Consider the following 14,085-nt stretch of genomic DNA (forward strand, 5'->3'; position numbering starts at 1 on the left):
GCTGAGGGTACAGCGCATTGTTGTCTACAGATTGCCCAGTTACTGAGGGACCGTCATGGAGGACCTTTGCACATAGTCAGCAGAAGAGCTCTGAAGCCTATATGGGGGGGAGGGGGGGGGGGGGGGGGGGGGGTGCGCACCGTGGGGAGAAATAAGAAAGAGAATGGATGAATGTAGCCTGTCATATCTGAAGATTCCCATATATTAAGCAGACGCTGATGACAATCAAACATAATTGCAGATGTCAGATGTGGTTGCTTGAGTACATTAGATTACTTAACTCAAATTGATCAGTCACCTTCTGCAAATGCGACACAAAGGAAAGTAATGAATATGGTGCGGCATCAAAAAAAGGAGATTCTAGAATGATGTAGATGTGAACAATTGAAGCAGAGTTCATGTCCACATATAGCTGACAATTGCATGTATTCAACCAATCTCAAATGTTCTCATTAACTTTCTATGGGTTTTATATATAACTTACCTTGAGATCACAAGTTGCTGTGGAATGTAGAAAACAATTTTAGTACTGCGGGGAAAAAAGAGACCTACTTTCAAAGCTTTTTGCCTTGCACTCATCAAGACAGAATCGCCAGAATACCAAATCTCAAGGAGGACAATAATTTACACTGCATTGTAAGAGTGCTGATTGGTTGGCAAGTAGGCACTGATGGTTAGAGGAATTTCTTTGGAGAATGCATGAGGGACCAGTTAACTGCCAAGCTATTGTTTGAAGTCAAACCAGGCGGGTCTACTCTGGTCAAGGAATTGCCATGGGGAATGAACCAGGGAATTGTTGTCCCCCCCCCACCCAAACTGTTCACCTTTTGGCCACTCCATTAATATCAAGGACCCAACAGGATGTAATCTTTTGAGCGGGCCTGTAAATGGACAAAGGCTGCCTGCAGGAACTTCCAGGAGGTTGCTTGAGGGGTTCCATGCCAGTTGTAGACCCAGATTGCAATGTAATGGTACAACGAGGCAGAATATACACATTGCAGACTCCTATGTAAAAGGGATTGGGCAGTCTAACCAAGGGACTGGGCCTACTGGGTGCCGGCCATAAAATTGACCAGCAAACGTTGAGAGCTGGATTCCCCGTCAGCGGGATCCTCCGTTTCACCGACAGCCCACTCAACGCCCGCGGATTTCCCGACGACGTGGGGCTGCCCACAATGGTAAACCCCATTGGCTGGCTGCCGGGACGGAGAATCACGCCCTACATCTTTCATTTCACCAAGGCCAGGAGATGAAAGACTGCTCCTTTTGTATCCTTTCAAAATACCCAGTCAAACTAACTTTAACTTTGAAGTAATAAGATAGTCAATGGAATGGAACTACGAGTCCAAAGATGAAAATCGCTTATTGTCACAAGTAGGCTTCAAATTAAGTTAGTGTGAAAAGCCCCTAGTTGCCACATTCCGCCACCTGTTCGGGGAGGCTGGTACGGGAATTGAACCGTGCTGCTGCCCTGCCTTGGTCTGCTTTCAAAGCCAGCAATTTAGCCCTGTGCTAAACCAGCCCCCAGATGTGCAGGTTAGGTGGGTTGACCAATCTAAATTGCCCCTTAGTGCAAAGATGTGCAGGTTAACTGGGGTTACAGGAATAGGTGAGCCTAGATAGGGTGCTCTTTCGGAGTGCTTTTTTCTGGACAGTAGGGATTCAATGGTCACCTCTGCAAGATCATCTCAGTCACCTTATTTCCAGATGAAAAAGCCTACATTTGTCGAGTCTTTCCTTATCATTTCAATTCTTGATATCCCGGATTATTCTTGTGCCTTTGCATTATTCCCTTGTTTCTCAGTGTCAAGAACTGCCCACACTATCCAGCGAACGGTCTGAACAGACTGTATGACAGTTCTGCCATTGAAATTGCACAGTGTTTGGCTGTGCAGTGTGTTTTTTATCATCTTTTGTACGAAAGGTACAGAGCACAGATGGGTGGAAGAACCCAGCAGGCCTAACACACTTAACGTGTGCATTAACTGTAACAGAAATTACCTTCTGTGCCAATTGTTCCTGGAAATATTTAAATTGCTGGACTGAGCACTGCATACAATGAACTTGTTAACAGATGCTGCAATGATATTGTAATGTGCACTGGAGTGAATCTTTGGCGCTCACAGCCTGTCGACCCCACCAGAATGTCATCATGCACCTCTGTTCCAGATATTAGACTAGGGTGGATAGTAGCTAGAGAAAATGATCATTTTTGGCCTGCACTATGCCTTATAAATGTATGTTGTGACTGGCTGTCCCTTGAACATTGTGACAGCAAGGTCATCATCACCTCAAATTGTTTACGAAGAAAATAACTTGGACATTTCTACATTGCAAATATTTGATTCTCCAATGAAGATGACTTTCAGAAACCATTTCCTATAATAATAATAATCTTTAGTGCCACACGTAGGCTTACATTATCACAGCAATGAATTTACTGTGAGAATCCCCTAGTCGTCACACTTCGGCGCCTGTTCGCATACACAGAGGGAGAATTCAGAATGTCCAATTCACCTAACAGCACATCTTTTGGGACTTGTGGGCAGAAGCCAGAGCACCCGGAGGGAACCCACACTGACACGGGGAGAACATGCAGACTCCGCACAGTGACCCAAGCAGGAATCGAACCTGGGACCCTGGTGCTGTGAAGCAACAGTGCTAACCATTGTGCTAACATGCCGTCTTCAGGAGCAGAACTGAGTGGATAATATTCAATATGATCTTCACATAATGTGGTTCAACCTGCAAGGCTACAGACTGGGTGCTTGTTAGTTATTTTCTCCTTTTCTGGTCAGTGCAGATATGATGGGGCAAATGTTATGGTCCGCCCATTATCGCGTGGGATGGGGGGGAGGGGGAGGATGGAACATTTGAGGACAATTTAGAGATCCGTTGACTGTGGACGGGGATTTCTGGTATGCGGGGCTGGAAAATCCCACCCAGTGGTCTGAATGCTCTCTTCTGTGCCGTTATTTTTCTGTGGTTTTATGACCCCGGCTAAACCAAACCTGTAGTGGAGGGGTAAGCTGCATGATGGGGCCGATCTGGAGACATGCCAACATTACCCTCCTCTCCCTTTTTTCCTTCACACTTTTTCAGCCATTTCATAGAATTTACAGTGCAGAAGGAGGCCATTCGGCCGATTGGGTCTGCACCAGCCCTTGGAAAGGGCACCCCACTCAAGCCCAGTAACCCCACCCAACCTTTTTGGACACAAAGGGCAATTTAACATGGCCAACCCAACTAACCTGCACATCTTTGGATTGTGGGAGGAAACCAGAGCACCCGGAGGAAACCCACGCAGACATAGGGCTTGTTTAGAAAGATTTATCCCCAGCTATGTCATACCTGATATTTTGTAGCTTGTATGTCAGTGCAATGTTCTGATTTCCTCAACCTTTGAGGGCAAGAAGTGCAAAGCTTCTTTCCTCATTCTAACCGATTTAGACACATGGCAGTAGTTTCTAAATAAAGCATTAGCAGGCAAATAAATGATCATCGCCGTTAGACAATGGGCGACTGAATTAATTTTCCTTTAAGACACAGATGATAGCAATATGTGATGAATCAGATTAGCAGGTTTTGCTCCTCTCTGTTCTAGTAAATACTGGACAGGGTTGGTAAATACTGGACGGGATTTTTTTTTTTGTATCTGAGCCACTTGGCAACTACTTTGTTGTTGCCTAATGTCAAAAAATTGTTCCCAGAAAGGATGATAGTCTGTGGTTTTCTTTATGCTGACAGTGTTATATTAAATATTAACTTCTGAAGTTGCTGAGGCCTGTACTTCAGATTTCAAGGGAACAGATCATTCAGATTTTATTAAAAATGGTAGGCCATGATTTTTAAAAACTCTTTTAATCTTTACTGGAGAGCTCAGTCAGAATGCAAATGGCAGTCAAACCTGCCATTTAAAAAAAAAGAGGAATTAACAATAAATGGATATCGTACAGCCTTAATGAATGCCCGATTTTCTGAACTCGGGAATTATGCTTTAAAAAAGGTGAGCAGAGGGCAACACGGTGGCGCAGTGGGTTAGCCCTGTTGCCTCACGGCGCCGAGGTCCCAGGTTCGATCCCAGCTCTGGGACACTGTCCGTGTGGAGTTTGCACATTCTCCCCGTGTTTGCATGGATTTAGCGTGGCCAATCCACCTACCCTGCACATCTTTGGGTTGTGGGGGCAAAACCCAGACAAACACGGGAAGAATGTGCAAACTCCACACGGACAGTGACCTAGAGACGGGATCGAACCTGGGACCTCAGCGCCGTGAGGCAGCAGGGCTAACCCACTGCGCCACCGTGCTGCCCCCTTTAAAACAGAGATGAGGAGGAATTTCTTCAGCCAGAGGGTGGTGAATCTGTGGAACTCTTTGCCACAGAAGGCTATGGCGGCCAAATCACTAATGCCTTTGAGATAGATAGGTTCTTGAATAATAAGGTAGGTTCTTGAATAATAAGGGGATCAGGGGTTATGGGGAGAAGGCAGGAGAATGGGGATGAGAAAAAAATCAGCCATGATTGAATGGCGAAGCAGACTCAATGGGCCGAGTGGACGAATTCTGCTCCTATGACTTATGGTCTTAATTTGATCTGGGAGAATCGCCAGTTTGAAATTCCTCAATCCTTTGCACTGACTTGGCCTATTTCGGGCAAATACACTGACAAAAAACTGTGTGACCTGAAATGAAATCCACAGACAGGTGTTGCTGATGTGCCATTAGATAGGGGAGATTTGTCTAACCTTTGCCCTGGGGGCTGTCCAAGGACAAATGTCATAAAAATGAGGAAGAGAGTGGTTTAAGGTGCATCACTCCACCACCGACGCACAGCGTCAGCACTGTGCACCATCTCCAAGATGCACTGCAGGAACTCACCAAGGCTCCTCCGGCAGCAGTCTCCAAACTCAAGACCGCTACCATCAAGAAGGACAATTTATTTTTAAAAAATCTTTACGTTGCCGTGGGGAAGAGGCAAGTGTGCTGATCTTGCTTGGTCTACTCAGAAGACCTGGCAACACTTCCAGGTGCTGTTAGGTGACAATGAAACAGATACAATATGCGCATTACTGTTAAATTACAACACAGGATCTACCTGGCCAGGAATAAAAGTACATTTTTATAAAGGTAAATAGAAAAAATTGGAGTACTGATGCTGAGAAATGATAACAAGGAAGTAGCAAATAAAGCAATAAAATATATAAATGAGGATGTACATGATGAGATAATGTACTGGAGGAACCACATTATCAGATTTCCATTCTCACCACTCCTATATTTGACGAAAGCACGGACACGTAATAATGTCATACAGGTTGATAATGATCTGGCCGGAACTACTCCATTAGAGCAGATAATATCTGGAACTTATTTGGAATGGAAGAATCCAAAATAGACTGGGAATGTAGAGACAGGTCGGACACACACAGCTACTGGTATTTACTAGAGTAATGGCGTATTCTATATATTGCATGATATGCTACTTAGTATGTACAAGTGCATAGTGCTACCTGTACTGTCAATGAAATACCTCAATAGACATTAACCCATTAGCAAATGGTCCACAACCAAGGAGTAAGAAAATCTTATTCAACTGATTTACCACAGTGTTATAAAACCGAGTCAAATTAATTTGTCTTCATGAAATTTTGAAGTCCGTCCAAAAGCCTCTCGGGTCCCTCAGCATAAAATTGCTTTGCCGATGATTCATTGTGAATGCAGGTGTTTACGCAGCATGGCACTCCTTAATTGTAATCTTTGTGAACCTAAATGTTGTTGCTTTGCCGTACCCAGGTAGGTACATGCCATGCTTGGAGTTTACTTTTGTTCTTCCACTACTGAGGTGAATTCGGGAAGCAAAATCTTCTGTGCTTTTTTATTTTTGGTCTTGGGATGTGAACATCATTGGCCAAGGCAGCAGTTATTTTCCATTCCTAATTGCCTTTAAGGTGGTGGTAAATGACTTTCTTGGGCCATTGCATTGCATGTGCTGTAGGTACACCTGCAGTGCTGTTGGGGAAGGGATTGTATTATTTTTGCCCCAGTGGCAGCGAAGGAACAGCAGTACATTCTACGTCAGGATGGTTTGTGACTTGGAGGGGAACTTGCAGGTGGTGGTGCGCCTGCTGCCCTCGTCTTTCTCGGTAGCAGGAGTCCCAGGTTTGGAAGGTGCTGTCAGAGGAGCCTTGGTGAGTTGCTGCAGTGCACATGGTTGGGGTAATACTTCAAAAACCTTTGCTTTGCTAAACTTGGTGACACCAGGCCTGACCTTGAGTGAATTACTTACAATTACTTTGATTTTTCTGCTTCAGGAAGCTGAACACTGGGGCCTAAATCTGAGCACTTGGGAAGGGTGTCGAGGCCTAGGAGAGGGGACAGAGAAGGTTTATCAGAATGATGTGAAAAAAGAGACCCTTCAGTTGTGAGGAGAGACCAGAGGAGCTGGGATTGTTCTCTCCATCAAGCTGAGAAGCGTGTGGGTTTTAATAGAGGTGTTCTAAATCATGAGGGATTTTGATGAGTAAATAAGGAGAAACCGCTTCCACTGGCAGGAGGGTGTTAACCAATGGATGCAGATTTGATGTAATTCGCAAAAAAAAACTTATGGGAAGATTAGAAAATATTTTTTCTGCAATGAATTGTTGTGGTCACCGCCTGAAATGAGATTTCCAAAGGGAAGATAACATGAGAATGGTTATAACATTTGCAGTGCCCTGGTGACAGTAACAATGGGCTAAATGGCTGTATAACCCCATGCCGTATAATTCCATGGGCGTGATTTTCTATTCCCAGCTGCCGCCAGAATTGTCCGTTCCTGCCTCGAGTCAAATCCTGGCCTATGAACTGTCACGAATAATAACGTAGAGCAATAATCACGTTTTCTTCCCCTCCTATTCCTTTAAAAAAAATTAGCATACCCAATTAATTTCTTTTTCTAATTGAGGGGCAATTTAGCGTGGCCAATCCACCTAGCCTGCATATCTTTGGGTTGTCGGGGCGAAACCCACTCAAACATGGGGAGAATATGCAAACTCCACACGGACAATGACCCAGAGCTGGAGCTAGGATCGAACCTGGGACCTCAGTGCTGTGAGGCAGCAGGGCTAACCCACTGTGCCATCGTGCTGCCCTTCCCCCTCCTATTCCTGCTGATCTCAAATCCGTTCTTGATAAGGAAGGAGCGGTGTCATGTGTTAAGTGTCACCTAGTCGGTTAGTGCTTTCTCATTGCCACAACACCACTCCTACTTCATTTTGTCACTAGAATTATTGAACGGAACTAAGTCTAGACCCCAGTTTCAGAACTCTGCATCTCCGGGTGAACCGGAGGTGTGTTGCTGCTGGAAGAAGAGGACTAAGGGGGTGGGGGGGAAAAATTGTAGGAGAAAAATATTCTCAAATTCTGAGCTGGAGAAAACTCCACCATACAGACCTCCTGTTTGAGAGACCCTTCACTATGACATTATTCTGCTGCTTTGAAATTAATGTGGGCTGCATCACGATTTTACTTTATGGTTGCAAAAACTCTGGTCTTTTTCCCTCTGCTTGTAGGCCATCACATTTCTGGTTTTGAGCTGTTGTTATAGACTTGTTCTTTTATGCATCTGCATCCCAAAAACGTGGGGCCCGGTTTGCTCGGTTGGCTAGATTGCTAGCATGTGGTTCAGAATAACACCAACAGCACAAGTTCAATATTTTTGAGACACCTACTCGTTCACGATCTGCCTTTTATTCTTCATGCCAAGAACAATCGTCAGCCCTACTGTGCGTTTCTAAGGAGCAGCACGGTAGCTCAGGACAAGCTTGTCTTGGGAGCTAAGTGCTGCTTCCAGTTGTCAAATCTAAAGCTGCACACACAGATCTAAAGTAATAAGATCTGTGTTGACGTTGGCAGCCAGAAAGATCGAGATGATTGTGAAGGGAAATCAGAGTAAAACTCAACTCGGTCCTGCGATTCAGCAGGAGCATTTATACTGACAGTGAAGTGCAACAGGGATGGCTGTTAATGTTAGAGGGGATGTTTGGATGGTTGCCGGATACTTGAAGCCATCTGTCTGCGATCCAGGGATGAACAATAGCCCTCTCTGGCCGCATTAGGTACTGTTCAAGTGCACACCTTTTAAAAGACTGAAAATAGTGAGTATATAACGGCATTCGTCATCTAGAGATGCTTCATGAAGAATAATTACATCCTCCTGTGTTCTCTGTGTACAAAATTTAGTATATTTTAAGCTTCGAATTTTTATGGGGTCTGTGAGAAACCGAGTGATGGGAGAATTGAAAAGGACCCCTTGATTGCCCACCTCTTGACAGGGTTGTAGTAGCCATCGGACTGTTGACTGGCTCAAGGTGAGACTTCCACCCTCTTTCTCAAAGGTAGTGTGTCTCTCTTCCTCCCCCACCTCTATTAGAGATGCAGCCAATCTGATGGCAGCTCTCCAGTCCCTCACCCTGAGGAGCCACAGATCCAGATTGAGAGGAGTGGGAGGTTTTGCCGGGGTCAGGCTTGTAGGTCCCCGCGAGGGGGAGGTGTTCGGGACCCGGTTCAAGTGAACAGGAAATCTGCGGTGGGGAGGTCTACAGTGAAGCAGGACCTCCATTCACAAGAGTCACAACACAGAGCTTCAGATAACAGGGGAGCATGCCTGTAAGGTTTCAATGTGCCTCAATCCTTTCCATTCGTTAGGATGGGCAATCGAGTGAGGTGCCCTGACTTGTGCTCCCATGATATGAAGCTTGGCACAACCAACGGTCAAGGGTGACAGTATGCTCATTTGGGCTGGGTAACAATTGTGTACGCATCCTAGGTGAGTCTGAAGAGATGACCTTGCAGGACGGAGGGGCCAAATACCACAAAATACATTGCTGGGGGATTTTCTGCACATCCATGGTGACTTTGATGGGAAGTTGACAGAATTTACACATTTCCACTGAAACAGGGCGGGATCCATTGATAGCGATGTGCCCGAAAAGCGGCGTGGTGCAACACACCCGGTAGATGCCGGGAGACCCCACTTCCAGGATCTATCCGGCTGGCCACGCCTTGCGAGATCTCGCAATGTGAATCCTGCCCATTGTTACTGGGATCACCTTCTGGAAAATCTGCATGTTAGAGACATCTAGTCTCACTCCAATATGCGCTCCAGAGATTTAAACAAGGCATTGGATCTTTCTCCCTCACCTTGGAGACCTCGGGCGAGCGTCGTTCAGTGCTGGTCCCCGCAAACAGGGTCTAGACGGAACGCACTTGTGGGGGTCTCCCAGGGAATTGGAGGCCCCCGGGACTTCTGGGCAGAGTGGTACCACTCTGGCACTGCCAAGATGCCAAACTGGCATTTAATGCATGGCGGTGATTGGGCTAAGGTGGTGGTAGTTTTAATCCACACTCCTAGCAATTGCAGTCCAAGTTCAAGGCTTCAATACTTGTTTTAAGATTGATATTTGAGTAGCTGTTAACATATTAATAAATGACCTTGGCTGCCTTCAGCCCATGGCCTTTCATTCATCAGATATCAAGATAGAGAGGTGGGAATCACACTTAGTAGCTACATTCTCCTCTTGTCTGCGTGGGTTTCCTCCGGGTGCTCCCGTGTCTTCCCACAGTCAAAGATGTGCAGGTTAGGGGAATTGACCAGGTTAAATTGTCCCTTAGTGACTAAAAGGTGGGGTTAAGGGGATTGACAGGGGTGTGGGCCTAGGTAGGGTATTCCTTTGGAGGGTAGGCACAGACTCGATAGGCTGAATGGCCTGTTTCTACAATGTTGGGATTCTATTCTATGCCCTACGTGGGTGTGGGGGTTCAGGGTTTCATCTGGCGGGGGGGGCTTCTGCTCGCTAAAACTTCTCAATGCAGAAAACGGGGCTAAGTGCCGGCCTCGTTCAGGAGTTCCCCACTGAGGCCTCTGATCTTTCCAGATGGGCGTCAGATAGTGGGGTGTTTCTTGTTGCTATGAATGTTGGGAAAAACCCAGCTCATCTTGCACACTATGGTACTCTGTCCCTATTTAGGAAAGAAAAAAAGTCTTTATTTTCTGCCTTCAATTACCTCTGGACACCCCAAAGTGCTTTTATAGTTAATTGAAGTAATTTTGAAGCATAGTCACTGCTATAATTGTAATTGCTTCACCATTGGCATAGTGTTTTCAGCTACCTAGGCCCTAACTCTGGAATTTCCTCCCTAAATCTGTCTGTTTTTCTATCTCTTTCCTCCTTTTTAAAATTCTGCTCAATATCTTTTTTTTTTAAATTTAGAGTACCCAATTAAAGTGCAATTTAGCGTGGCCAATCCACCTACCCTGCATATCTTTGGGTTGTGGGGGTGAAACCCACGCAAACACGGGGAGAATGTGCAAACTCCACACAGACAGTGACCCAGAGCCGGGATCGAACCTGGGACCTCGGTGCCGTGAGGTGCGGCAGCAGAGTAAAACCACTGCACAATCATGTTGCCCTCTGCCCAATATCTTTTTTTTAAAATTTAGATTACCCAATTATTTTTCCCAATTAAGGGGCAATTTAGCGTCACCAATCCACCTACTCTGCACATTTTTGGGTTGTGGGGGCGAAACCCACGCAGACACGGGGAGAATGTGCAAACTCAGTGACCCAGAGCCGGGATCGAACCTGGGCCCTCAGCGCCGTGAGGCGGTTGTGCTAACCACTAGGCCACCGTGGTGCCCTTGCCCAATATCTTTTTGACTAAATGTTTGGTCATTTGTCCTGTGAGATGTTATTTTGTTTGATAACCGCCTGCTCCAAAAACCAATTCAAATTGAATCCAATTCATGGTCCCCTTAAAGAGAGATGTAGCAGATCCAGGCATTACGCCTGACCTCACGCTCATCTTAGCCAAAAGGCCGAGAACCAATACTACACTTGATCTGAGCCAAAAGGCCGAGAAGCGATTGTGGTGTATGAAACATGGTAGCCAATTTCCACCCAAAGGTCCCACTAACAGCAATGAGAAAATGAATCTGTCGTGGGAGTCAGTTTAGGAATAAATATTTGGCAGAATGCTGGAGGGAACAATCCTGTGCTCCTTCCAAATCCTATTATTATCTCCAGTCTCCAGCCGTGTGTTTCTCGGCGGCGTGCGGTTTGCTGGAGGTGGGATTCACTATTCCCGTTGCTAGTCAATGGGAATTCCCATTGAAGCCACCCCTCACTGCCGGGTAACCGGGAAAAGACAGTCCCCATGGTCAAAGAAGTAAGGGGGCTGACAGGGACAGGGCCTCACTTTAACCTTGCAACCAAAATGTGGGAGCTACCAACCATGCCGAAGTCCCTGCACTGTGTCAGCTGGGATGGGGAGTACAGGCCCCGGGAGTGGGGTTCGAACCCAGGACCTTTGGGCGGAATGCTACCCGTGAGCCAAGGCCGCCATTCCACTAAAGTTAATGCAGCCGTTTGAGTGGCCGCTTGAGGAAAGTCCCAGCAAGGGAATTCTGAATGCCTTGATAAAACGCCTGCAATGCTGTTGACAGAATGATTTCTATGATGGCCGTAGTACATTGTGGCCTTGTGCACTATGCCTTGCAATCGGGTTTCACAATGCTGCAAATATCTAGAGGCAAATTCTAATTGAAGGGGGGGAGGGAAGAGACACAATTGAAGTAAGCACAACAATCACAATACAATACTGAAGGACAAATATGGGGAAATTTTATATTCAAAAGACTACATTGTGAGAAACGATAATTGCCTATTCCACATAGGAAACCACTTCTTGCAGCTCCTGGTTTAAGCTCGTGCAATGCTAAGTGCACCAAGCACTTGCATGTTACTAGATGCGACTGCCCTTGACACAGTTGGAACATCTAAACTACCGCCCCAAGCTGTCGGCCCACTTCCACAGTTTTCCACCGTTTCAACATGCAAGCAGCAAAAGGACCCAACCCAACAGGAGTATGCTGAGCAAAATAAAACCTGCAATTATGCTGACTGAATACAAGGTGGGCCCTCAATTTGTGTACAGATGTACCGTTGGCGCTGTGTCACCTTTTAATCCTATAATTGCTGGGTGCTGCTGGTAATCACATGAATTACTGAGTAATCAAGAATTTTATAAAAGGCCATAGCTGCAAATATACTGGTGCCTCTGTCACTTCCTTGTTCCTTACTGACTGCCCAACGGGGACAACAGTCCTGCGAGGAGAGAAGACAGGCAGGGTTTCCAGCCAAGGCTCACCCTGCTATTTCCTCACGGTGGAAAGTCTGTACATGTGGTCATTGTCCGAGGATGGGATTCGGCTCCGCTGCAAGGTTTCCCGCAGTATTATAGTCCGCTGAAACTAATTGTCAAAGAGTGGGTTTCCTTCGGGTGCCCCGGTTTCTTCCCACAGTCCAAAGATGTGCAGGTTAGGTGGACTGGCTAGGCTAAATTATCCCTTAGTGTCCAAACGTTAGGTGAGTTAAAGGGGGTGGAGGGGGTCTAAATAGGGTGCTCTTTCGGAGGTTGCTGCAGTCTCTTTGGGCAGAATGGCCTCCTTCTGCACTTCAGGGATTCTATAACCCTTGACTCCTTAGTAGATCGAAGCTCTAAAGCATGGTGGGGATAAACTACTATGTTTTGCATTCACTCTGCACAACGTGACTGGGAAAGGAAGTCTGTATCGAAACGTGGCTAGTCAATGGTGCCTTTTATGTGCTGACCTTTTACCGTGAGTCCGATTCAGTAGACATGCAGAGTATCCTATTATTTGAATGTGTGCCAACCAAAAGGTCCTGGTTTCCCAAAGCTCAGATTACTCAGCTCCTCCCTTTTATCCAGCAGGCCATTAGAACCTTTACTCATAGTCAATTGATTCTGACAAAACAATGCCTGTGTCAGCCATGGATCAGTTGTTCATACTCTCAACTCTTGGGGTTGAGGGTTGTGGGCTCAAATCCCACTCCAGAGCCTTGAATACAAAATTCTAGGTTGGCACTTCCAGTGCAGTCCCTTCAGCAGTGCTGACATTTGGATCAAGCTGTATGTTGACCCCCCTGCCGTAGAGCACTTTGAGATGTCCTTGTGAAAGACGGTATATAAATGCATGCATTTCAACCCTTCTGAGAAGAGTACAGCACAGAAGGAGGACTTTTTGCCCGTCAAGTATGTGATGGTTGTTGACTTTGGAAAGAAAAACCTTGAGACAAGAACAAAGAATCAATGTGCACTCTCAAAAATCACATCGTTGTGGTAGTCACGTATCTTGATTGTGCCTGGCCAGCTTATCATAGATATCATAGAATTTATAGTGCAGAAGGAGCCCATTTGGCCCATCGAGTCTGCCCTGGCTCTTGGAAAGAGCACCCTACTTGAGCCCACACCTCCACCCTAACCTATATTATATTAACCAAGTGTGTCTCCTCTGATACTCGGAGCACCATCACGGTTGTGCACTTTGCAGCAATAACAATGACACCTTTTAATTTGAAGAAATGGCCCAATGCACTTCATGAATGGGTGGAAAGCAATTGATGGGAGCCATGTTGAGAGAGATTGAGGAGAAAAGCTTGCTGAAAGAGATGTGTTGAGAGAGGTTTGGGAAGGAAGTTTCAGAGAATTGCGATGAGGTCAATGAAGACTTTGCCACCGATTGAGGAGTGGAATATATGTGTAGTTGCATTGCAGACTTGGTGGCAAATATATTTTGGTCAGCATGCAGTGCAATAATTGGGGTGCCCTCTGCAGATCTGACTCTTAATGGCAGGCGAGCATGAATGTTGACAGCTGCTCTTTAGAACTGCATTGTATGGGAGAGGCGAAGAATGACTTCTTCGGCAGATATGCATACCGTGTTATGACAATCAGCTTTAATGTGATTTGACTGCCAGCTGCTTTTGAGAACCACTTTCCTCACTCTCTAAAGGCCAAAACTTCGTAACAGAACCAGGATTAAACTGGCACCTGTCTTCCGCGGTAAAACTCAGTCAATCCATCACCAGGGAGACTGAATTAATAGACCACGGGGTGAGACCACATCAATGAATGTCCGCGCATGCTAAAACAGCCACATCACTTCTTGCCTTCGATGGGTCTTTCATTACGGTTTCTCTTGTATCTATGTAGTATCGAATAACAAACCGGAAAATCTCCCAAGAT

At 45.9% G+C, this 14,085-nt stretch overlaps 1 protein-coding gene and 1 pseudogene across 1 annotated transcript in view; one reads left to right on the forward strand and one right to left on the reverse strand.

Moving 5' to 3' along the window:
* LOC119953921 (rho-related GTP-binding protein RhoN-like) overlaps positions 1–14,085 on the forward strand; it is a 72,838-nt gene that overhangs the window by 19,824 nt on the left and 38,929 nt on the right. The window lies entirely within an intron of this gene.
* On the reverse strand, positions 10,699–10,904 carry LOC119954577 (annotated as a pseudogene).

The sequence above is a fragment of the Scyliorhinus canicula genome, chromosome 19 (assembly GCF_902713615.1).
Source record: "Scyliorhinus canicula chromosome 19, sScyCan1.1, whole genome shotgun sequence".
NCBI classification, from domain to species: Eukaryota; Metazoa; Chordata; class Chondrichthyes; order Carcharhiniformes; family Scyliorhinidae; genus Scyliorhinus; species Scyliorhinus canicula.